The sequence below is a fragment of the Ixodes scapularis genome, unplaced genomic scaffold (genome assembly GCF_016920785.2).
Source record: "Ixodes scapularis isolate PalLabHiFi unplaced genomic scaffold, ASM1692078v2 PGA_scaffold11__112_contigs__length_91849675, whole genome shotgun sequence".
NCBI classification, from domain to species: domain Eukaryota; kingdom Metazoa; phylum Arthropoda; class Arachnida; order Ixodida; family Ixodidae; genus Ixodes; species Ixodes scapularis.
Window position 1 is genome coordinate 65,612,721 of NW_024609837.1, and position 24,176 is coordinate 65,636,896.

The following is a 24,176-nucleotide window of genomic DNA, read 5'->3' on the forward strand; positions in this document are numbered from 1 at the left end:
CCTCCGGTGACCTTGGCTGACCCCAAGACCGGAGGCGGGGCCCCGCAGCAAACCAGTTTCCGAGACTGCTCTCGGACGGCGGCATCGGAGTCCCTTTTTCCGAGGAACCCGCCAGAGCCAACGCCGGGGACGAAGAAGAGGACCGCCCCGCCGTGCATGCCAGCCGCGCGAGTTTCTGCGTCTCCTCTGCTCTCAGGATCTCGGCGCCGGACACGGACCGGGCCGATACCACCGAGAGGCCCGCGCCTCTCCCCTTCTCATACGTCATAGCTTGTGGATACACGCAGCGTCGCATAGCTTGCTTTAGCTTCTCCGCCAGCGAGTCTCGCAGAGTCTCAAACGAGCGCGACACTAGCACTAGACGACACCAAGACGAACGCGTCTTGGTGCGGAATGGGAATCCACAAACGATGACGTCATGGGCAGGCCTTGCCTTGTAGGCGGTATTGGCCGGGCCCCCTTTTCTGCCTCCTCTCCCAGTCATCTTAGGGCCCGTGCCGATCGCTTGTTCCAGTTTGGGAAGTGTAACAGACGGCGGCGCTTTGTGCTCCGATCACCGATTATCGGCGGGGGATCTTGTAAAACCACGCCCGCCGATGTCTCTTGGTAACGACCTGTGTTTTTTGACAGAGCAAAACTCGCGCACAATTGGCGTTTTTAAAAGCGGTTTTCTTACCTTAGTCGCCTAAGCCTTCCGCGTCCGAAGAGCGTTCGAAACCAATTCAAGGTTCTTTGCCGTGTTTAACTGAAGCGACAGCCGGCACGCAGCAGCGCACAGCTGCACACAGCTATACCGCCGTATTTGAATTGAGCGGACGGTGTTCGACGGCACTGTGAAGTCGCGCGAAGCCACGACATTCCGTGACACTTGTGACGACACGTGTCAACAGCGAGCCACTTGGCACGAAATTCCCGCTAAATTTTGCGAAAACATTTATCCGCTATATTTAGCGGAAAAGTTGTGAAACTATGTGACATGACGTAGCGTGAAACTGTGACGTCCTAATGCCATGACACCCTGACGACCCGTTAAATTTAGCGAAAAACGTTTCTCCGCTAAGTTTAGCGGAGGAATCGTCAAGTCATACGTAATGTAACTCCGTGATATCACGCGGACACATGACGTGATGGGGCACTAAATCCTCGCCAAGTTAAGTTGAGAAACTCCTCACTAAATTTAGCGAAAACAGTTATCCGCTAAGATTAGCGGAGAAGTGCACTGTAAAAAATCTTTCGTAGAAAAAACGAGAAAATGCTTGGCAGCTCTATTAAGAGGGGATGCCCGTTAAAATAACGCACCCCCATATTCAGAAAATATGTGAAAAGGGACGTTAATGCAACGATACCCATTTTTTCAAAATACGAGGATGCTCGTTAAACTTATGTGTGCACATCATTTTAATGAGCATCCTTATACTCTGAAAAAATGGGTATTATAACATTAATCTAACGTGCCCCCATATTCTGAAAAAATGTGGAAAAAGTCGTTAATATGACAATACTCATTCTTTCGAAGTATAAGGATGCCCATTAAAATTATGCATGCACATAATTTTAACAAGCAACCTTGCACTTTGGTAAAATGGGTACCGTTGCATTGACGACATCTTTTTTCACATATTTTCACAATATGGGGGCACATTAGCATTTTAATGGGCAACCCCTCTTAATAGAGCTGCCAAGCATTTCATCATTTCTTTTTTACAAAATATTTGTTTCTACATCTCTTTTTAGCTGAGGCACTGAAGTAGCTCATGTTCTGCTGTCCAATATTTTTCACTTACACAAGTTTCTGTGCAACGATATTCTGAAATATAACTTCAGGGTCATTGATGCACCTGAAAACGTGAACCATATACTATGGGGATTGCAATGCAATGCAATAGTGAATTCATGCACTTTGGAGCAGCTCTGCTGCTTTGTCTAAAATGAAGAGAAAATAATTGGCACAGAAACTTTAACTTCAAAATAGGTGAGATAGGGTGCAGCAAAACAGCAGCTAGCTACAGTGTTTCTCATGTGATGCACCTGCAGACACAGCTGTGAGCTGCTAAAATCTGTTGCAAGCCAAGAATAATAGGTAAGTGGAGAGAAGGAAACCACCATTGCACCATGATTGGTTGTTTTCTCCTCCCCACTCCCCTGCTCTCCAGCCTCCGCTCTGCTGATGTTGAAAGAGTGGCGGGCTCTGTGGGAGGGGCTTGCTCTTGCTGTTCTAGAGTTGCAACAGACCAGAGCGACCTGGAGGTTTTTGAAAGTGCAGCTCGAGCTGGCCGGATCATATTAAGGCATCATATCGGCAGCAAATTCTCGCAACATAAACACCCTTGAGAAAGGGTTCAGAATTGAGACAGCAGTGAAAATGCAAAATAGTTTGGTCGGTCGTTTGTAAATTATTTTTCTTTAGCTCTTTGTAGCTGTTTTCTTCGAGCTTATTTTCAACAACAAAAAACGAGGGAAATTGTAATAGCTCTTTATTATATCTAAAATTCGTTTATGGGTACTTCTTCCGAGGTGAAGGGCTATCTCAATGCTCCCTGCATATGCAAAAGAAAGATGTATATAGTCATAAGCTAAGCACAAGGCTGTCGAAACAATACAAAACAAGGTGAGCCTGACATGCACACAATACAAATAATCCTGCTCGATCTGCAAAGAGAGACCAGCTCACCTTGATGAAAACAACTGGTCTGGACCATAAGGGAAGGCCAGCACATCTCGGCGCCTAATGTTTTCCTCCGAGGAGACCTGCGCTAATCACAGAAAATGTAGTTTTAGTTGAAAACCAATTGACATTGCAGGAGAGAGGCATGAAATATCTGACACAGCAAGTAATGTCCGTGACAAATAGGACACAGACCACAGCTCACTTCCAGTAAAACACCGTGCTTTGGGCCTCAGGCAATTAACGAAACAAAAACTTGTCTAAGCTCCATCTTGCACTTTACATGCAGAAAACCTGCAATTGCCAGGGAAAATGCATATTTAGTTGAAAACCAACTGACATTTCAAAAGAGAAGAAAAATCTAGGGCAGCAAATAATGTCTGTGACAAGTAAGGCGGGTAGGAGACCATAGCTCACCTTCAATAAAACAATGTGCCTGGGCCAGTTAAAAAAAGAACACCTTGTTCGGACCCCAGTCTACGCTTTCATCTGAAGAAACCTGCGCTTAACAGGAAAATGCAGTTTTAGTTGAAAACCAATTGATATTTCAAAGACGAGCAAGATAAAACCTGATGCGGCTAATAATATCTATGATGAATAAAACACAGACCACTTGTAACGGGACCATAGCTCAACTTCAGTAAAACTCCATGCCTTGGACGATTAAAAAAACAAAAAAAACTTGTCCATGCTCCATCTTGCGCTTTACGTGCAGAAAACCTGCAACTGCCAGAGAAAATGCAGATTTACTTGAAAACCTACTGACATTTCAGAAGATAAATCTAGTGCAGCGAATAATGTCTGTCACGAATAAGGCACAGACACTTAAAGAACAACATAGCTCACCTTCATGAAGTATCAAATGTCCTATACTGAAAGTGTGCGTTAAATGTGTTCATTCGACATCCTGGTTTAATTGACCCAGCTTTCCGTTAGTCAACGATCCAAAAAAAAGCAAAATGTTTGTCGAATCTGTCTTACATTTAAATTGTAGAATAGGTGTCCTACTGTACAAGCTATTTTGATGTCTGTGGGCTTGTTTCAATTCCACAAATTAACTACAAATGTCTGAGTAAAAAAGAGAAACATTAGACACCTGCAGTAATTACCACAGAGGAGAGTATGTGAATTAGCCATCCGCATGTTATGGTTGCTATTGATTTGGCTTCAAATTGCACTGCTCTAGCATGATTCACAAGAAAGTTACAACTCCGCAGAGAGTGAAATACCACCACCGCAGACCGCTGAAGTGCAAAACTTCTTTTTTGCCTATAAAACACATGGTTTGGAGTGTTGCCCAATTTAAAAGAGCAGCACGCCGACATTTGGCCCTTTGATGTTTGAGCACACTCCTCTGTGGAAGTAGTCAAGTGGTGTATACGTACCTTCAGACTATGGTGATGGCAATTACGGTGGAGGCCTCGCTTGCAACCACCACTGGACAGAGGGACGCAGAGCCAGGCAGAGCCCTGCTGTAGGTCTGGGTAAAAAATAGAAACATTAGACGCCTGCAGTAATTACCACAGAGGAGAGAGTATGTGAATTAGCCATCCGCATGTTATGGTTGCTATTGATTTGGCTTCAAATTGCGCTGCTCTAGCATGATTCACAAGAAAGTTACAACTCCGCAGAGAGTGAAATACCACCACCGCAGACCGCTCAAGTGCAAAACTTCTTTTTTGCCTATAAAACACATGGTTTGGAGTGTTGCCCAATTTAAAAGAGCAGCACGCCGACATTTGGCCCTTTGATGTTTGAGCACACTCCTCTGTGGAAGTAGTCAAGTGGTGTATACGTACCTTCAGACTATGGTGATGGCAATTACGGTGCAGGCCTCGCTTGCAACCACCACTGGACAGAGGGACGCAGCGCCAGGCAGAGCCCTGCTGTAGGTCTGGGTAAAAAATAGAAACATTAGACGCCTGCAGTAATTACCACAGAGGAGAGAGTATGTGAATTAGCCATCCGCATGTTATGGTTGCTATTGATTTGGCTTCAAATTGCGCTGCTCTAGCATGATTCACAAGAAAGTTACAACTCCACAGAGAGTGAAATACCACCACCGCAGACCGCTGAAGTGCAAAACTTTTTTGCCTATAAAACACATGGTTTGGAGTGTTGCCCAATTTAAAAGAGCAGCACGCCGACATATGGCCCCTTGATGTTTGAGCACACTCCTCTGTGGAAGTAGCCAAGTGGTGTATACGTACCTTCAGACTATGGTGATGGCAATTACGGTGGAGGCCTCGCTTGCAACCACCACTGGACAGAGGGACGCAGAGCCAGGCAGAGCCCTGCTGTAGGTCTGGGTAAAAAATAGAAACATTAGACGCCTGCAGTAATTACCACAGAGGAGAGAGTATGTGAATTAGCCATCCGCATGTTATGGTTGCTATTGATTTGGCTTCAAATTGCGCTGCTCTAGCATGATTCACAAGAAAGTTACAACTCCGCAGAGAGTGAAATACCACCACCGCAGACCGCTGAAGTGCAAAACTTCTTTTTTGCCTATAAAACACATGGTTTGGAGTGTTGCCCAATTTAAAAGAGCAGCACGCCGACATTTGGCCCTTTGATGTTTGAGCACACTCCTCTGTGGAAGTAGTCAAGTGGTGTATACGTACCTTCAGACTATGGTGATGGCAATTATGGTGCAGGCCTCGCTTGCAACCACCACTGGACAGAGGGACGCAGCGCCAGGCAGAGCCCTGCTGTAGGTCTGGGTAAAAAATAGAAACATTAGACGCCTGCAGTAATTACCACAGAGGAGAGAGTATGTGAATTAGCCATCCGCATGTTATGGTTGCTATTGATTTGGCTTCAAATTGCGCTGCTCTAGCATGATTCACGAGAAAGTTACAACTCCGCAGAGAGTGAAATACCACCACCGCAGACCGCTGAAGTGCAAAACTTCTTTTTTGCCTATAAAACACATGGTTTGGAGTGTTGCCCAATTTAAAAGAGCAGCACGCCGACATTTGGCCCTTTGATGTTTGAGCACACTCCTCTGTGGAAGTAGTCAAGTGGTGCATACCTACCTTCAGACTATGGTGATGGCAATTACGGTGCAGGCCTCGATTGCGACCACCAGTGGACAGAGGGACGCAGAGCCAGGCAGAGCCCTGCTGTAGGTGTGGGTAAAAAAGAAAACATTAGACGCCTGCAGTAATTACCACAGAGGAGAGAGTATGTGAATTAGCCATCCGCATGTTATGGTTGCTTGGCTTCGAATTGCGCTGCTCTAGCATGATTCACAAGAAAGTTACAACTCCACAGAGAGTGAAATACCACCACCGCAGACCGCTCAAGTGCAAAACTTTTTTGCCTATAAAACACATGGTTTGGAGTGTTGCCCAATTTAAAAGAGCAGCACGCTGGCATTTGGCCCTTTAATGTTTGAGCACACTCCTCTATGGAAGTAGTCAAGTGGTGTATACGTACCTTCAGACTATGGTGATGGCAATAACGGTGCAGGCCTCGCTTGCAACCACCACCGGACAGAGGGACATAAAGAGCCCTTCTGTAGGTCTGGGGAAACAGAGAAAAATTAGGCGCGCAAAATAATTTCCACGGAGGACGGTGCAAAAGCCCTTTTTGTTAAATTACCATCAGCATGTTATGCTGAATTTAATGACTGAGCTCCAACTGTCGGTTCCCGAACATGATTGACAGTGAAGTTATGGCTCCGAAGACAGTGAACACTGACGGCAGGGTTCGTTTAACTTTCTAGCGTAAGCAACAAGTGCTTTAATGTACTGTATTTTCCGGTCTAAAGACGCTAGGAGCCAATTTTGCCTAAAAAATAAGTTTTCGTTTGGATAGTTGGCGCTCAATGCATAGTCCGCAGGGCAAAACGTAGGCTGAAAAGCTAACATCCATAGTCTGTCAGCCCGCACCTCTCGCACAAAAGATATTTGCGGACGAAAGTCTGGATTTTCTTGTGCACCTCTCCTGGGTGAACCACAGAGCTCTCAGCTTGACCCACATTGACCGCTTGCAGGCATCCAAGCGAGCAGTGTGTCACACGCAAGGCATAGAAAGCCTGAGCAACAGATTGGAAGTGTGACGTTCACTTCTTAATCCCGGCACAAAACATTCTAAAATCTGCAAGCCAATCAGACCAGTCTGGTGCTAACGAAGGATCTAGAAACAAAAATTATTGCATAGTGTAACCCGTATCTGTAGATAGTCTGCACAACACAAAAAAAACAACTTTTATACATGCATAGTCTGCGGACTATAGACCAGAAAATACGCACTGTCTGATTCCGGAGAGCTGCACACTTCCGTTTTGCCTTTTGATGTTTGGCCTAATTATACCAACACACTCATTGATAGAGTTAGTCATGTGGTGTAAACATAATTTGAGATGTTGCTGATGTCAGTTATACTACATGACTCACTTTCCGCCACAACATAACACAGGGTCACATAGCCACACAAAACAGTGATATATGTTTGGGGAAAAAAAAAAAGTTACGAAAAACAAATTAATACTATGTACACGCTTGAATTTGCATGGACCAGGTAACGGAAACCTTTTCGAATTTACCGTCTGCATAAATGTACTCGGTGCGACCGTAAAAGCCGGCAAGTTTGGCACGCTGGCAAAATTTGCAGCTGGCAATGAACGATATAATTGCGATAAGGATTTATTTTTACAAATTAAATTACCGATTACCCAGATTAACAAATATTTTCAAATGAAGAAACGTTTATTTATGAAAGATCTACATTACACACACAAAAAAAGGTTGCACCTGTTTTTATTTTTTTTTTTTTCGTCTTGCTTATCCGTTTGGGCGTCCGCAGAACGAAATGGGAAAAACAACCGTTCGTCCGCTTTATAGCCCCTTCCCCTTGCGAACCGAGAGCGCTCGCAGAATCGCAGCTTCGAGCGCCCAGCCTCCGCGAGCGAGCTCAGCGGCACATGCTGCAGCAAACGAGTTTGCTCTGTCCTCTGGCAGCCGCTGCCACTGCCGAGCTCTCCGGCGATGCTTCACGGGCTGCACGGAAACCATCTCGGGCGATGACGTCGCGTCGTGATCCGACATACGGTACATAACTTACGGTTCTGCTGCCTTAGCTAATAAACGAATTGTTACCCTCCCCACGGAATAATGACGAAACTCGTACCCTCCCAAGTACCTATTAGTGGATTCCGATTTCAACTTCGATTATTAGGCGAGAGCGTCGGCACCAAACTTGGGTGGCACGGTGGGCACCGTGAGCACGTTCGTATGGCTCGTGTAATATAAATGCACCCACCTGATAACATGACATCAACAGTACTGCTAGCGAAATGGATACGGTCGCTGTCGCGGCTGTGACGAACACGGCGGCATAAACATCGAAACCGAAATGTCGCGAGTGAATAAACATACGTCAACCGTATGTATATTACCTATGCGGAACCACTACGCAGCGAATTTCTTCCAACCGCTCTACGCGCTCCACCTCCTTGGGCACATCAGTTCGTCTCCCGATCTACAAGCGCAACACACAGATCGCTCGCGATTTACAAGGGGCACAGGAATTCACTCGGCGAGCTATCCAGATTTGCAAAAAGAAGGCACTGATTGTTTCGAGAAATGCACAATTTTTCAAACGCCTCGTTCAAATCATTATTTAACGCGATTATTTTGCTGGACACCAGCCTCTTGTAGGATAGAGGAGGCTTCTTTTTTGCATTCAGTACTACATTACCGGAGCCGACGGCAACGAAAATATGCATGGTAGCCGTTCTTGTTGTTTTTAAGATTTCACGGCTTCAGAATTGACGAATAAGAGAAAAAAACATAATACTCTAGACTCAAAAATGTTTGTATGACCAGTTTCAGGTAAGCACGTTTGGAATTCGAACTTTTAAAGACACGCCAAATGTATTGGATTTTAAATACAAGAGTTATTCAAAAGGACGCACTCACACTCGGTCCTCATGCAGCACCGCAGACACTACCGACGGCAATGCAGAGCGGGGACCAGTAGCACTTTGTAGCGTATCCAACATGTTCTTTGGAGTACAGATTTCAAAAAGCTCCATCCTTCTTTTTATGCCTTTCGATGTTTCTTTGAAGCAATAAAGTAGTGTTCACATACCTTTGGACGTCGCTCCGCCAGGAACGAACGGAGGGAACGGCGCGATACAGCCGAACAGGCCACGCCAAAAACCACGAGGCTGCGATTGCTGTGCGAAAGGGTCAAGTGCTATCGGAAACAATATGAGCGTGAACGCGCTTCCGCAGTGACAAGCGGAGGCGCGTTCACGCTCATATTGTCTCCGATATTACATAGAAAGTTTGCTGGAGTGGTGCATACCTTTAGACGTCGCTTCCCGCAAGGAACGAATGGAGGGAACGGCTTATAAGGCAACGCCAAAAACCACGAGGTTGTGACAGCCGCGAGAACGTAAAGAGAAAGTTCGTTAGTACGTCCTACACGCGGCGGTACATGAACAAACGCGACGATGCGCCGGAAAGGGAGAGGGGGGCCTCCGGGCGTCGGAGGTGGTGGTGGCGTCGAGCACGGGTCGGGTTCGCCCTTCTCTGCGCATGCTCGGCGTCCTCGCGCCTGGCATGCTCCGCTGGCTCTCGGCTCGCCGCGCGCGCTTTTCGCCCCGCGCACTTCGAGAAACGATCACAACTCGTCTTTTAAAAATACGAGGGCGCGTCGTATTTTTTGGTTGGGAAAATGCACGTATATTTTACGTACATTTTTTACAGTGTGGTGATGTCACGTGACATGGTTTCACATGACACTGTGAGTGACGTCAGCATGTCACGGAACTTTGATTATCCGCTATATGTAGCAAATACAACCCCCTCAAAATTTTGCGAAAAACAATTCTCCGCTAACTTTAGCGAAAACAAAATTGTGACGCCGTGTGACATGACGGCAGGTGACACCGTGACATCACAATGTCATGACACCCTGAGGCCTAGCTAAACTTATGGAACAAATGTTCCACTAAATGGAGCGGGCCACGACGTACGAACGTGAAACACACCCCGGGTTCAGTTTGCGAAACCTCGCCAAAGCCATCGGTCATCGTAAGAAAAAAAGCGTTCGAAAAGGCGTTAAAAAAACGGCAGCAAAGTTGGCCAGCTACCAAGTTGATTTCGGTTCTCGGTCCAGCTGCGTCGTCCCTCGGTGTAGTCACTCAGTGTCCGAGAACTAGGGCTGTGACTTTTGAACGGTGTAAAACCCGCGACGGAATGGTGCTTTAGGCGCCGTCTACTCGGGCGATTTGGCATATTGTTCGCTTCCACGATGTATAGCCTCAAAACAATACCCCCTAGAAGACGAGGCTCTTGTAAATGACGTCATCTTTAGTGGAGTTCCGACCCGTCCCAGGCAGCAAAGACGCTGAAGCTAGAAGTAAAGAAGCGTCCGTCTTGACGACGCCAAGTTCTGCGTGGCACTCATCGTGAGACGCCGCAGGACGCGCTGACGGCGATGTGCGATGTTGTAAGCTATACGGAGCTCAAGTTCGTCTGCTTCTTTTGGAGGGGTTGTGGTGACGTCAGAGAGACGCCGAGCTCTAAATGGCTCTGACAGAAGGACACTGGGTAGACCTCAAGCCAGCATGCATTGAGGTCTACCCACTACCCTTCATATTGACGTTACCGCAACTCCTGCACAAGAAGCAGATGACACTTGCTCTGCGCATAGGTAACGCTGCGTAGATGCAATGTTGACGGCTTGTTTTTTGTTAGTGTTGTTTTTCGGGGGAGAGGGAGGGTGGCGGGAGCACGGAAGGCCTTGTCTTCTGTGTGGTATAGTCGGATTCTTCGCGCCGCCATCTTTGTCTGCTGGGCAGTGTAACGCGGTATATCAAACGCTGCTCATGCGTTTTGGCTCAGTGAATCAGCATTTTTCGCCCGGGTGATAAGCGCTGTAAGGGTCTATTGCTCAAAACCAGGTAAACGGGTTTCGTTTTCGAGAACTCAGGGGTTAGTACGTCGTGATTCCTTTCATTTCGCCGCATTATTGGTAGATAACGAGGCGTTCAATGGGCTTAGATGGCCGCGTTAAAATACGGGTGGTTGTATTGAAAACAAATCGATATATTCATTCGGAAAAATGTATAAATGTTATATCGTGGAATCGTTAATTCGTTCGTCGTGGAAGTAAATGTTTAATTTAATGAGATTAAAAGGATAAATTCCTTTTTTCCCGTATACAAGCGCATACACACAAAGAAAACAAACATTCACACACACACACACAAAAACACACACACACATAAGCAGATTACACGTGAAAACTAGAGTCGAAATTCGGAAGAGCCACTATACCCTCCAAATAACTATCTAGAAACGGCAATGTTTAGCCCCATGGCATAAACCAAAATTCCAGTGCACGAAGTATCCTAGATATTTACAATTTTATAAATATTATAATCTACCAGGCTTCTAATTTCGTGGATGAATATTTGAGCTATAAATCAATTTATAAGGTCTATGCGGGCTGAATGTGCATTAAAGTTGACTCTAAACCATTGTTTTCACATAACACAATTTTTGAACTCGTTGGAAATTTGCAGGAGGGATATCTCGGGATCTACAGCAGTCGGAATTAAAGCCTTTCCTGAAACGTGTAGCTAAATGTGTGAAGCATACAATGTTGAGAGCAAATTTTTTAATATAAGTCTAGAATTTTTTTTATTTGATCTTTTGTTTTATTACTTGTTAGCCATGCATTGAGAACTCAGCTTCAATATGTTGTAAAATCACTAATAATGGGTTTATCTTAAAAGTGTTTCCAGCATTGTATCCTTCGCACTTCGTAGTATCTGGCCATGTGTTAAAAAGGATATTCTGTTGAGCAGTTTTTTCCGTATCATGCCTCCAAACAAAGGCAGGCACGTTTTAATTGTCTTCGGGACAATTCTAGTGACTGAGGAAATTACCAGATATATGAAATCAGCACAAAAAGCTGAACAAGCTTGTGCAGTTTCATTGAGTTTGGTCATAAAATAAGAAAAAAGCTCCAAGACCAGTGTTTCCCCTTAAATAGCGTATTTTATTTTGAGTGCTTACAAAACTCACTGAAAAGCATCAGAGCGAGAAGTCCTTTATTACTTAATTTTCTTCTCAAACAATTTAAAAAAAAACGGGGGCTGTGATGACTGACCACAGGAGTAAAGATCACCTAAATGTGACGAACATATATTCACCAAACACTTAGCCCACACCAAGTATAAAAATATTTAATACATATCACACCTCCCTTACCCCTCCTGCATTTTTTTTAACAAAATGTATTCACCTACGCAATACATTTACAGAATTTGCTAAAATAATATACTTTCTGTTCCTTGATTAAGCAGTGCGCTACACGTTGAAAACATGACTCCACCCTCTTATGAAACTACACTCTCAAACCCTGCCTTCAAATTTTAATTGCAAGGAAGACCGTCTTTTCCAGGTTCGCAATGCCATTTCGGCTGGCGAGGAGCGGAGTCTATATTTCGTGGAACTAACAAACACTTAAAACTCCAGGGGGAAACCGTGGTATCCTTGTCTCATCTTCCTGTCTGTGAAATTAATAATATTCGACAAAGGAAAGTATTTTATTTTGGTAACGATTTGACATTAATCCATTTGTCAAGTCAACATAATTTGACTACTTTTGAATTTTTATTTATTTAACCTTTTCAAGAAACCCTTTTGATAAGTTAACAGTATTCGACGTAGTTTGATATCGTTATTTCTGTAACTCTTTTACCATCGATTCTTTTGTCAAATTAACAATATTAGACTAGTTGTGTAGTGCTATTTCTGTAACAATAAGTCCGTCGACATGAACCCATTGGCCAAATTATTACGATTAGCCTAGGTCTCTATTGTTATTTCTTTAACCATTGGCCACAAACCCTTTTAGCCAAACAAACAATATTTGATTGGTTGTGTATTGTTATCTCTGTGATCATTTGCTAGAAACCCGTTTGCCAAATTAACATTGTTTGACGAGTAGTTGTTTCTTGTTATTACTGCAAACCTACATCATGAACCCATCTATCTGTCGAATTCCATATTTTGACTAGCTCTGTAGTAACATCTGTAACCATTTTTCATTACCCATTCGGTCAAATAAGAATTATTCGAGTAGCTATGTATTTTATTTCTGTAACCATTTGAAACGAACATATTGTTAGTTCTCTTAGTTCTCTAACCATTTGCCAGCAGCCTGTTTGACCAATGAGCAGTGTATGACTCGATGTGTATTCTTATTTTTGTAACCATTTGCCATCAACCCGTTTGCCAAATCAGCATTATTTAACTAGTTGTGTCTACAGCATTGATTTCTGTAACCACGCTCCATGAACCAAGTTGCAAAATTAACATTATTTGACTAGTTTTTTCTTGTGACATCTATAATTTCTTGTGAAGTCATTTTCCAATTTAACATTTTTCGACCACTTGCTTGCTTTTATTTCTGTAACCGTTTGCCAGGAACATAGTTTCTAAATTAACCTTATTGGACTAGTTTTGCACTATTATTTCTGTAAAAACTTGTCAACAGCCCGTTTCTCGAATTAACATTAATTGACTAGATAAGGATTTTTTTTCGTTCACCATTTGCTAAATTAACTATATTTGACTATTCAGGGGCTTAAGCTAATCAAGCTTGTTCATTAATTGTAAAAGTGACCAACTTAACAGAATATACCAAAATAAACACACACACACACACACAAAGGATATATTCGCACCTCTGGACTAGCAACCGTTTAATTCCTCCTTTTCTTCCTCCTTTCTGCTGCGGTATAGTGACTTTTTTTCTTTCTTTTTCTTTCTGATAGTTGTTCTTCATCTTCATTTATCGATATTTGTTCAAGCTGTTCGAATGAAGGGGCTTGTCATTCTTCATTTATCCGAGTTTTGAACATTTTTGGTGTCCGGCAGAATCATTATCTCTTTTGGCTGGAGTGCAACAGAAGTGGCACTGCCGCATTCTACTCCATGCTCACCAACGGCTAGGGCTTCCTACGATTCTCACCCAAATGGGTTTAGATGTTTCTGGTCCACATTCTCGACGTCAAACAATCTTGAATTACATTATTGGCATTCACATGGACATCCTTTTTGTACTGTTTTTTTCCTGTATAAAGATTGGCAATCAGCCCATTTGCCGAATTAACATGATTTGTCTAATTCTGTCTTGTTATTTCTGTAGCCATTTGTTATAAACCCATATGCAAAATTAACATTATTCGACTAGTTCTGTAATGTGACTTGTGTAACCATTTGCCATTAATTCATTTGTCAATAAACATTTTTCTACTAGTTTTGTGTTTTTATTTTTGTAAAGATTTGCCATAAACGTATTTGCCGAATTACCACAATTCTACTAGTTCTGTATTGTTATTACCTAACCATTTTCCATCAACCCTTGGGTGAAACGAACAGAATTTGACTAACTATTTCTGTAACTATTTACCATCAACCAGTTTGCCGAATTAACATGACTTGAGGAGTTGCGTATTTTTATTTCTGTAACCATGTTGCATGAACCCCGTTTTCAAAAAATAACGTTTTTCAACTACAACTTCTACAACGTTTTTCGACTGTTTGTTTATTGATATTTTTAACAATTTTCTATCAACCCTTTAGCCATGATAAACCCATTCGACTAGTTGTGTATCGTCATTTATGTAACCTTTTTGCCGCGATACATGTTTCTTTTTAATTAACGTTATTCGATTAGTTTTGCAATTTTACTTCTCTTCACAATTTGCCATCAGCCCTTATGCCAAATTATGAATTGACTCATTAGTTTTGCCTGCAGAAAGCCTGCACTGCTGCAGAAACGTACAGGGCGCTGTACATCCGGTTGTGCTTTGATATAGGCTGTACTCGTAAATCGAATACAGCAGTGTCCCCCGAGTACTGATGGTGCAGGAAAAGAAGGTAAATCGAACGCAGCAAATATTTCTACAGTTGTGTAACCATGAAACCATTTCATTCAGCCCTTTTGCCAAATTATCATGATTTGTCTAGTGCTGTATTTATATTTCTGCAATCATTTGCCTTGAATTTATATCTGAAAATAAAATTACTGCGCTACTTTTGTATTGTTACTTCTGTAACTATTTCCTATTAACGCATCTGTCAAACAATTTACTAGTTGTTTATTTTATATTTGTAACCATTTACCATGAATGTATTCCAAATTAACATAATTCGTCTAGTTTTGTATTGTTACACCTATAACCACTTGCAACGAATCCGTTTGTAAAATCAATATAAAATAAATATCTAGTTTTTATGCTTGTTGCTATTTGAGGCAAAATGTCATTTTGACATTTTGCTCTCAATCAAAACGAAATCGCTTGTACTTTAATAATTTTTGCGCTGTCGTAACCTCTGTAGGGTGTCGTTCAATAAGTATATTGGTGTAATCTTAGCACCGGACTTAAACTGTTGGCCGAATAGTTACGCAGGCCATAAACAAATACGGATCCATGCGCACAAACATTTCTGACTGATGTGATACTAAGTTGTTCTTGTATAAGCCATCTGTAAGGCCAATAATATTAATGTTGAGATCAGCATACATACATACATCTATGGATCCCCGAAAGTATTTCTTAACGTGGGTTTTTCAACGTTACAAAAAAGGATACAACGTCGTCAGAAAATTTATTTAATTTCTGTTTATGAAGTAATAAATAAGCCAAGAAAAATGCACTGCATTTGTACTGTCTCAGAACAACCATATATTGGATGCCGCTAGAAACTACAAAACAACTTACAGGTATAAAAATTATATATATAATCCAAACCGAAATGCTCAAAGCATACGTGGAAAGGCCGTGAAGTTTATGGAAAATTGCATTGCATCTGATTATGGCATATACAGCATTACTGAAACTTGGCTACGGGATAATGTTTCAAGTGCCGAATATTTTCCGACTTAGTACTTAGTCTATGAAGGGCTGGAGATTACAATGCGTGCAGCAAAACATATGGAGGTGGGGTGTTCATAGCGATGCGAAGCAATTTGGAATAAATTCGCAGGCCTGACAAGAAAACTTCCAAAGAATCTATGTGGGTCAAAATCAATGTGCACGGACGCCATAACATTCTTTTGGGAAATTACTATTTCCCTCCGTAGTGTGAGTATACTAATTTAAGTTCGTATGTCAACCAAACATTCAAAAATTATAAATTTCTCAAAGTGCCCTGTTTTTATTACGGGTGATTTTAACCTACCTGATGTGAGCTGGAACACTGGCATGGTACACTGTGGCAATTCGGAAGTGCGCAGGAAAGCGACTGATTTATCTCAACTCTTAAATTACTTGGAAATATTTCCACAAAATTCTCTTATCAACAGCAAACGCGACTTGTTAGATTTGTTCCTTACAAATGATAGCGAGTGTAGCTTCCAAACGCTCGCGCTCCTCTTGTTCCGGTGGACACTTGGCATGTTCCCTTCGTGGCAGATTTGAATATAGTCGATAAGCATAATACAGCGTGTACGCGAGTAACTTCTTGTCACTCGTGTACACGAGTGACGAGTGACAAATGTCTTGCAAATATAAACTGGTCAGCCATTGGATCATGTGAAGAGGACTTAGACGAACTAGTACAAATATTTACAGATACTGTGAAAGCAAGCAGATATCACGATGTTTCTTCCGCTTTACAAAAAGTGGTGTCATTGATCACTATTCGCTCTGGTTTTCGCCTGAATTAAAACATACAAGAGAATGAGAAAAAAGTTAGGCTATCACAGACCTTACAAACCAATAATAATCCATTGTGGTACGAAAAGTTTAAAATCGAGCAAATCCGGAGCGTGAAAGTTTCTTTTACACTGACTGCAATTTTTAAGCATACTTGGCAAACACTACCAGTAATTTGTTTTTCGATTGCGTTTTGTCCAATTTCTGCCTTATTTACAATGACTTTGTATTGTTTCTCCAACAAACGTTCTGCATCAATGCGATATGTTAGCTGACAATCGGTGCCCCCTTTCATAGGCCCACGGGTTGTTTCGGAGCACCAGAAAAGCCAAACAAATAAATAAATAAATACATAAATACATATATTTAGGTTGTCCTCTTTTTTAGAAGATCCGTTTACACAGACAACCTGTTCCTCGCTGTCAAAAAAAAAATCAGCACCTTTTCATCTTTTTGCTTTGCCTAGACACAACGAGTGAAATATAAAGTATAGGTACCTATGTTCAGTTTTTCTACACTTACCAGAAGCAGATGCATAAATAAAACCATATAAAAGATATGCTTTGTATGTTTCGAATTGTACAGGTCTGAAATGGGTTTACCGAGCCCCTCATAGCTTGTTTCATTTTAACTTCGACGAGAAGGAACTGGTTTTCTTAGAAGTTAAAGCACAACGAATTATTTCATCCCTAATATTGAAAAAAAAATCCTAGTTTTTTACGAAAATAGTTTTAGGATTAAATATGTGTTTTTATTACATAATTTATTTCTTGTTTTACTGAAATAAACTTGAAATGTTAGAAACCTTTGTTTGGACGTGCCGTGCTTGGCAATTACTCATACCGAATACATCAGCTCCGTCTGGAGGGTCAGACATCGTGAGCTCTTCACATGATCCTTCTGATGACCCTAGTAACGGGCATTTTCCCGACGTGTATAATGTGGGCTGCATGCAATATTCCAGGTTTTCGGCCATGCTGCTCTGGTGAAAAGGTATTTCTACCGTGTTCAGATTTCGGGATGGGCTCCGTACAGAAAGCTCACTATAACTTTTCAGTATCTGGGTTATAGGACTGGAAATCTAACTGGAATTGGATACCTGAAATCCAGATTACAGACAGACATAATTTCTGAACTTGAAATCCAGATGGAATCCAGGTAGATTTCCAGTTCCGGTATCCAGATAGGAAAACACTATACTGGGTTTTTCGTTAGGCTTAACAATTGATCTGTATATGCATCCTTATGTCTTAACATAAAATTTAATGTGAGAATGTTTAAACAGGGACTATGAGGTCGCTTTTTAAATGGCATTTCATTCGTACAACAATAAGGCTTTTGTTACATTAATTGGGAAATTTTAAGGGACATTGTGAACCCTGGGCTGAAGGTTGCAACAGTACAGTTGTATGGACAATATGGTGAAAAGAAAGCAGTTACAGTGTTTTCATTTAAACAAAACAGAAAACAAATTAAAACGCACTTTCACCCGCTTAGACTTTTTTTTTAAACTTTTACAAGGATTTATAAAACTAAACAAAAACCTGTGATTTCTGATACCTCAAATTAGTACATTCGCAGCGTACCGACAAAACGTAATGTCAAATACATTTACACGCAAACTGCATTTAAAAAAAAAAAAAAAAGAAACACGCTATTCCGGGATGCGCTTCTTGAGTAAACAACAAAAACAAAATCATCGAATATGCGCCGACAAAGGAGCCCAGGGCACGTGGCACCACAGTCGCACGCCTCTAAACACGCAATGCATTCAAAACGGAACGCATTGTACGCGGGAGAAAAAAAAAATCCCCGTAAACTGCCCCTTAAGAGCACTACATGGAAGGAAGAAAAAAAACCAGTAAGGAACACTAAAAGATCACAATAAAAACAACATCAACAACGACATGCATAACGGCGCACATCAAGCAACTTTTCACATGCAGCACACAACGCGTGCCGCAAAAATAAAAACGCAAAAAAAAATTAGAATAAAAAAAATTGACGCAGCTTAGTGCCGAACGCTGGCGAAAAAAAAAAAAACTTAAAAACTCGCAGCAGAAAGAGCGGCCATTTTATATAATATCATAATAATAAATATATAGGGGAATATGTCCCCTTCTTGAGAGGGGGGACAGTGCCCCACAACGGGGAGTTTGGGGTGGTGGGCCTTTCGAACCCGATGCCTTGCGGTGGGACGCGTCAAAAGGGGACTCTGCGATATGGATATTCGCGTCCGCGTGCATATGAAGCCATGAGTCACGAGATTTTCCTCCTTTCCCCTCAGCCTTGCTTCACCGCAAGGGTCGTCTCCCTCTCTTTCATCATGGTTTCCGGACAGGGAGCTTAAACCCCTGACGGGGCGACCCCAAAAGCCGCGAGCTTCGACCCCGCGTTCTTAACACCGACCCCTCGCACCACGCGACCCAAACCCCTAGCCCCAGGAACCCCTCAAAAAACAAAAATACGCAATATATATTTAAGCTATATAGCAAAAGAAAAAAAAAATAGAATGACAATAACGTGGAAGAGCTAGTTATTTTTTATTATTTTTTTATCGAATGGAAAATTGTATAAGAACGTAGGCGGCGCCCCCGCGCATTGAAAAGTGGAAAATTTGAACGGACCATATAAAAGAAATGGGTAGGCACTGACAAAGCGGTGCGGAATGTAATGCAAAACCACGCGGTATGTCGAGCCTAATGTCGCGTGGTGGGGACATGAGGATAGGGAGGAAGGGGGGAGGGGGGCAACCCGCTTTATTAAGAAGTGAGTCAGGAGGAGGGAAGAAATTGGGGTATTGGCAAAGGATTTTGAGCGTGTCGCCCTGTTCGGGGCTCTGTTTATTTTTATTTTTAGGGGCCAGGGTTCCTTCTAAGGTTCTCCACTACTCTGTTCATCATCGACAGCCACCAAACATTCTGATGTATTTGAGAAAACGGTAAAGGCCAAGTTTTTCTCCATGGACATTTCGGATATTAAAGCGTGGTGAACTTCATTCGTCGAACCGCGAAGAGTATTATCTAAGAATTGGGGCGCCTCCTTTTTTACCGCGATGGCAGCTAGGCAGTGGCGTCACTAGGCGGGGGGGGGAGGGAGGCGGACTTTTTCGGGTACAGCGCTCAGGGGTGTGCAGCTGGTCAGTGAAGGGGGGAAGAGGGGGAGAAGGGGGGCTGGCGGGCTACTGCTTCGGGTGCCGCTGACCCTAGTGACGCCACTGCGGCAAGGTACCCACAAACATATTCAACTAGAAATAAATGAGAAAAGTTATTTATGGTCAATTGTTACAAAACGAAACTACTCTATTCTCCTTGTCACTTTATGAAAAAGTAATTTTTGTACAGCATTTATTTTTAACGTGTGGTAGGTATAACGAGACTCTGTTACGCGAAGAAAAATACGCTTGGTTTTTTGTATAAAAGGTGTACGCTTTGAAGAAATAAAAGAAACACATGGTTTTAAGTGTATCAAGCGTGTTACTTCACCACCTAAAAGGGGACATATATTGACCCTCGAGTAAAGGTTCATCCCAAGGTTCTTCAGGTGGAAACATGTACTAATATAAAATAATAAATAGAATGGTGTAAAAGCACATTAGTCGCTTCACTAACTCTTTTTTACTTCATCCGGGAGCCCAATGCCGTAAATATTAGTATTAGTAAAGGTGAAAATTACTATACGGTAAAATCTTACAACTCTTAGCATCTTCCAATGGATGGCCGTATTTAGACTTGCCTTAGGTGCAAGACACTATTCTTTTTAGTAATATTTGAAGCATTGTCAATAGACGGGATGATAACATTCAGTTATTGATTCGTCATACTTTAATATTCTTTTCCTTACTAAGTCCTCGCAAGCAAGAAAAATTTGCAACAGTGAAAGTTTTGTTTTTCAGAGACGTTCAAGATTTGCATTGGCAAAGTGATGGAAAAACAGTCTTTCTTTTAAAACTGTCGCTCATCCTATTTGCTCTATTCAAATGTAATCACCCTCCTCGGGAAAGTCTAGGTCGGTATTTTCTAATAGCATCGCAAACATACTTTGGGACTTGTTGTCGTTATCCTGAAAGAGGCGCTACTCTTGATTGTTACCTGCATTAGGTAAGCAACTGATGCCTCTAGGACGTGGTGGACTAAAAAAGAGCATGAAGGTCGACTTGCGAAGCTTTACGCATTTTCTTGGAGACAGGAAGATGTTAACTCTGGCGACTTAATCATGAATCTGGTCAAGGTTGGTATTGTTTTTTCTTATTATTACAAGCGCGCAGTTTTAATATATTGTCACACTTTGAGCAGAGTGATTTTTGATTAAAGGCCGGCCAACAATAGTATTCAATGTAAATTGCTTGTATGCAGTCTGAACTTACTGAACGTTTTCTCCCGATTTTATGTATTTCTTACTTTCTTTGCATTAACTTTCTTTAGATCGTTGAGTCATCTGTCATTATTAGGTCCCAGTACTTATGCAGTGAGTGGTTTAACTTCTTGCTCCTGTTACCATAGTCGCGTGATATCGAATAGCGGTTAAGATGGCTATTGACTTTAAATGCCTGCGTTATTAAATTAATCTTGACTTCCTTCACGAGGTGACCTTTTCTATTTGAATAACTTATACCGGTAAGTGGTCCCGCACACTATTGCTAAAAGAAACTATGCGACTTTGATTTCACACAATCAGACCCAAAGGATGCATACCGCTGTTGATATGAACAAGAGTGCACCGGCATACTCCGTTCCAGTGCACAAGGTATTCGCACCACCTCCAGACATGAAGCTGCGCTTGAATACTCGATCCTTCCCTTAAAGACTGAAAGCTAGGATTTATACCTACAGGCTTCTGAACATGTTGGTTTCTAATGTGATACTAACAAGGAATTCCCTAAAATCACGAAGAGTATTACCAAGCCATAGTTCCGCAAATAAGTACAAAATCCGAGAGAAAAGCTTGGTAAAACCGCTCCCCGAGCCTTCAGAAAAATATGTCAGCGAGGGATCGGAAAGGACGTGAGATGTGTGGAAAACCTCCTCGGCAGAAAAATCTTTTCCTTGTGTGCTCCTGTGCTTATTATCTCTTCATTGTGCTTCATCTTAATGAGCATAATTCTTTACCAAGAAAGTTCAGAGATATGAAAAACCATTTTTTTAAACATCTTCAGACAAAAAGCACTAAATGAAGTACCTCAAGTTGTTTTGTCTTTCTAGATGAAAAATTATTTGAAATATAGAAGGCCGTTTTTATTGAGTTGCATTTAATAAATTATTAGTTCGAAGCTACACGTTTATATATATATTATGACTCATTTCTCGGAATTAATTTAATTATCCACTTATGTAAACTGTAAAAGCTTAACAAACAAAACAATGTGGTAAACATAGTCCTAGTTAAAAAATATGCTTCCCAACATTTGTCAACGCACACTATGTCATTTACTCTAGCTAAAGCTAGCGAATACTGGTCTTTAGAACACAAAACAGAATTTGGATCAGTGAATAAATCAGGCGATACAAAAAAAATGTAATGACAATTGACTTGTCAGCAAACATATTTACCAGAATGTCATAATAAAAAGTTTGAATCTTGCGGGGCTTTGGGTTAAAATCACACGTAAAACGCGTTTTGAATACAACAAAAAATTGGCCAACAGCAAAATTGTTGTTGTTTTTGTTTTTTTACTTATCCACATTTGAAGCATTTTAATGTCTTGGTGTTCCTACTGATTCAGAGATTACAGGAGCGAAAGCAAGTGTTAAATTTGAACATGGTTAAAATCGCGCACAAAGAGACGAGGACAAACGTCTCTTTGTGCGCGATTTTAACCATGTTCAACGTTTACCAACTCGCCCAACTTACCACTCTTCTACAGTGTTAAATTTGTTTGTGCGCTCTAACATACTTACAGGAAAAGCGCTTTCCGATGACTAAAACACGCGTTGTTCAAAAAAAGGAACTATCATATCCGTACCACTTCTTCAGAAAAAAAAAAGTATTAAATACTTTTGCAGAATTAAAAAAAAAAAAAAAGTTTCACGAAACTCATATAATATGGCATGAGATGTGAATCTGAAAATTACTAGAACGACTTGTGAATATGAACGCTGTGTTAATTTGGCTTCGTGGCAAAGCGATTTTCTAGTTACATTTTTGGGACACTTTAGACACATAATGTTTAATAATTAAACTAGAAACACTCATAAAACAATTCCATGATTGGAAATAAGAACACGCAAAGAACCGTTCGACCCTCTCAGTTGAATCTAATATGAGTTCTGTCGCATGCAAAATCATGTTCTGCAGAATTTACTATCTTCCCGGGAACATACAGAACCTTATCTGCAGCAATGAACTTTCTGTGATAATTTTCAGCTGGAAGGGCGCAACGCTTTTTATTAAACATTCTATGCACAACTTTACGGATTTGTTTAAGCTGGACACTTGTTATTTATTTACAGTCCCATAAGTATTTCTGAAGATACCATCAAATGTCCATTAGTGTTCAATGTTACATGTGGTAGTACATCCTCCACTAAACATACAAAACCGCCTCTGCTAGTGAGATCTCCAAAGACACTGTCATTTTTGGGTTGGAGCACTACAATTAACAAAAAAAAAAGCCTGAGCAAATCAGGGTCAATTATATTAGCGCTGAACTGGCCCACATCAAATGACCATCCCAATTTAAGGTTAGATCTGACAGTGTCGCTTTTCTATAGAATATTGAAATCTGTCAATCAATAGGCACTTCATTACACCTGCCTTGTGAAGGGTTTACAGCGAGGCATTAAATTAGGCTGGTTGGTACATAACTAGAAAAAATTAAAACAGTGCTAAAATAGGCCAAGGACACAAGGAAGAGATGTACACATGGAGGGAACAAGCAAGAAGGGTCTCTTTCTACTATCCGCAATTTTCCTTAGAGAGAGTTTTATCTTAGAAATAAAAAAAAATATGGGAACATGTATGCCTCCAAATTAGCGAATAAACTAAAACATTGATCTCGGTCCCTTCGCAAGTGAGAGTAATCTATGTAATTACACACCCCCTACCACAACCTAGGTTGTGTCCAACACTCCCAGCAGAATTTCCTACAAAACAAACCGTACAAACATGTGGTATGCACCCCCTCCCCCCCTTCCACATCCCCTCCCCCCCCCCCCCCCCCCCCACACACACACACTTCAACCTTGACGGTCCCGGATAAACCTCTGGCTAGAAACTCGATGAAGCGTTAGCGTTGCTTAAAATCATGAGGCAGATGAGATGCGAACAATGAACATGGCGAAACCTCAAGTCTGGATCGCCACATGAACTTCCGCAACATCGGAAGTAGAAGACGCAGAGCAGGAAACAAATATTAAGGCGTGGCTGCGTGAAACCACTAAAGCTACGAGGAACGCGCCGAAGAATCCTGGAGGCGTTTGAACCTGGCGCATTTTGCTCTGAAGTCCAAACCGAAACCTCACACGTCACGAACACGGCCAACAAAGATGTCCTAGAGAATTTTAATGGGAGTTTCTTGCGGGGAAGGGTGGGGTACCAACACGTTTGCGATAACAAGGCCGCGGCACTGGATTTTCTACGCCCGTTAGAGGTGGCCAAGCGATAAGCAGATTGGACACATCAGGGTATGACTGAAACGCGTCTAACAAGTGAGAATAGGAATCTCTGCCTAACGCGGACGCAGCACTAGTGTCCTCCAGCTTGCGTCCTGTCCTGGCCCCTTGTCGGTGACAGAAAAATCAAGCGCTTCGGATTTGCTATTTAAGGGGCGTGGGGGGCAATCCCTCATTTCCAAAGCTTTCTTCGGCACAAGAAGTA

At 41.9% G+C, this 24,176-nt stretch overlaps 1 long non-coding RNA gene across 15 annotated transcripts; it reads right to left on the bottom strand.

Moving 5' to 3' along the window:
* Positions 1 to 2,459: 2,459 nt before the first annotated feature.
* Positions 2,460 to 9,162, bottom strand: LOC115311213. Of its 15 annotated transcripts, XR_006077460.1 has the most exons (12): positions 8,984 to 9,162; positions 8,765 to 8,852; positions 6,107 to 6,193; positions 5,704 to 5,790; positions 5,290 to 5,384; positions 4,876 to 4,970; positions 4,465 to 4,559; positions 4,051 to 4,145; positions 3,276 to 3,385; positions 3,083 to 3,164; positions 2,672 to 2,959; positions 2,460 to 2,537 (listed from the first exon to the last, which is right to left on the bottom strand). It is a non-coding gene; the product is annotated as an uncharacterized LOC115311213 (long non-coding RNA). The 15 variants fall into 15 exon arrangements; XR_005716374.3 differs by having other exon boundaries at positions 2,672 to 3,164; XR_006077458.1 differs by having other exon boundaries at positions 2,672 to 3,169.
* Between the last annotated feature and the right edge of the window lie 15,014 nt (positions 9,163 to 24,176).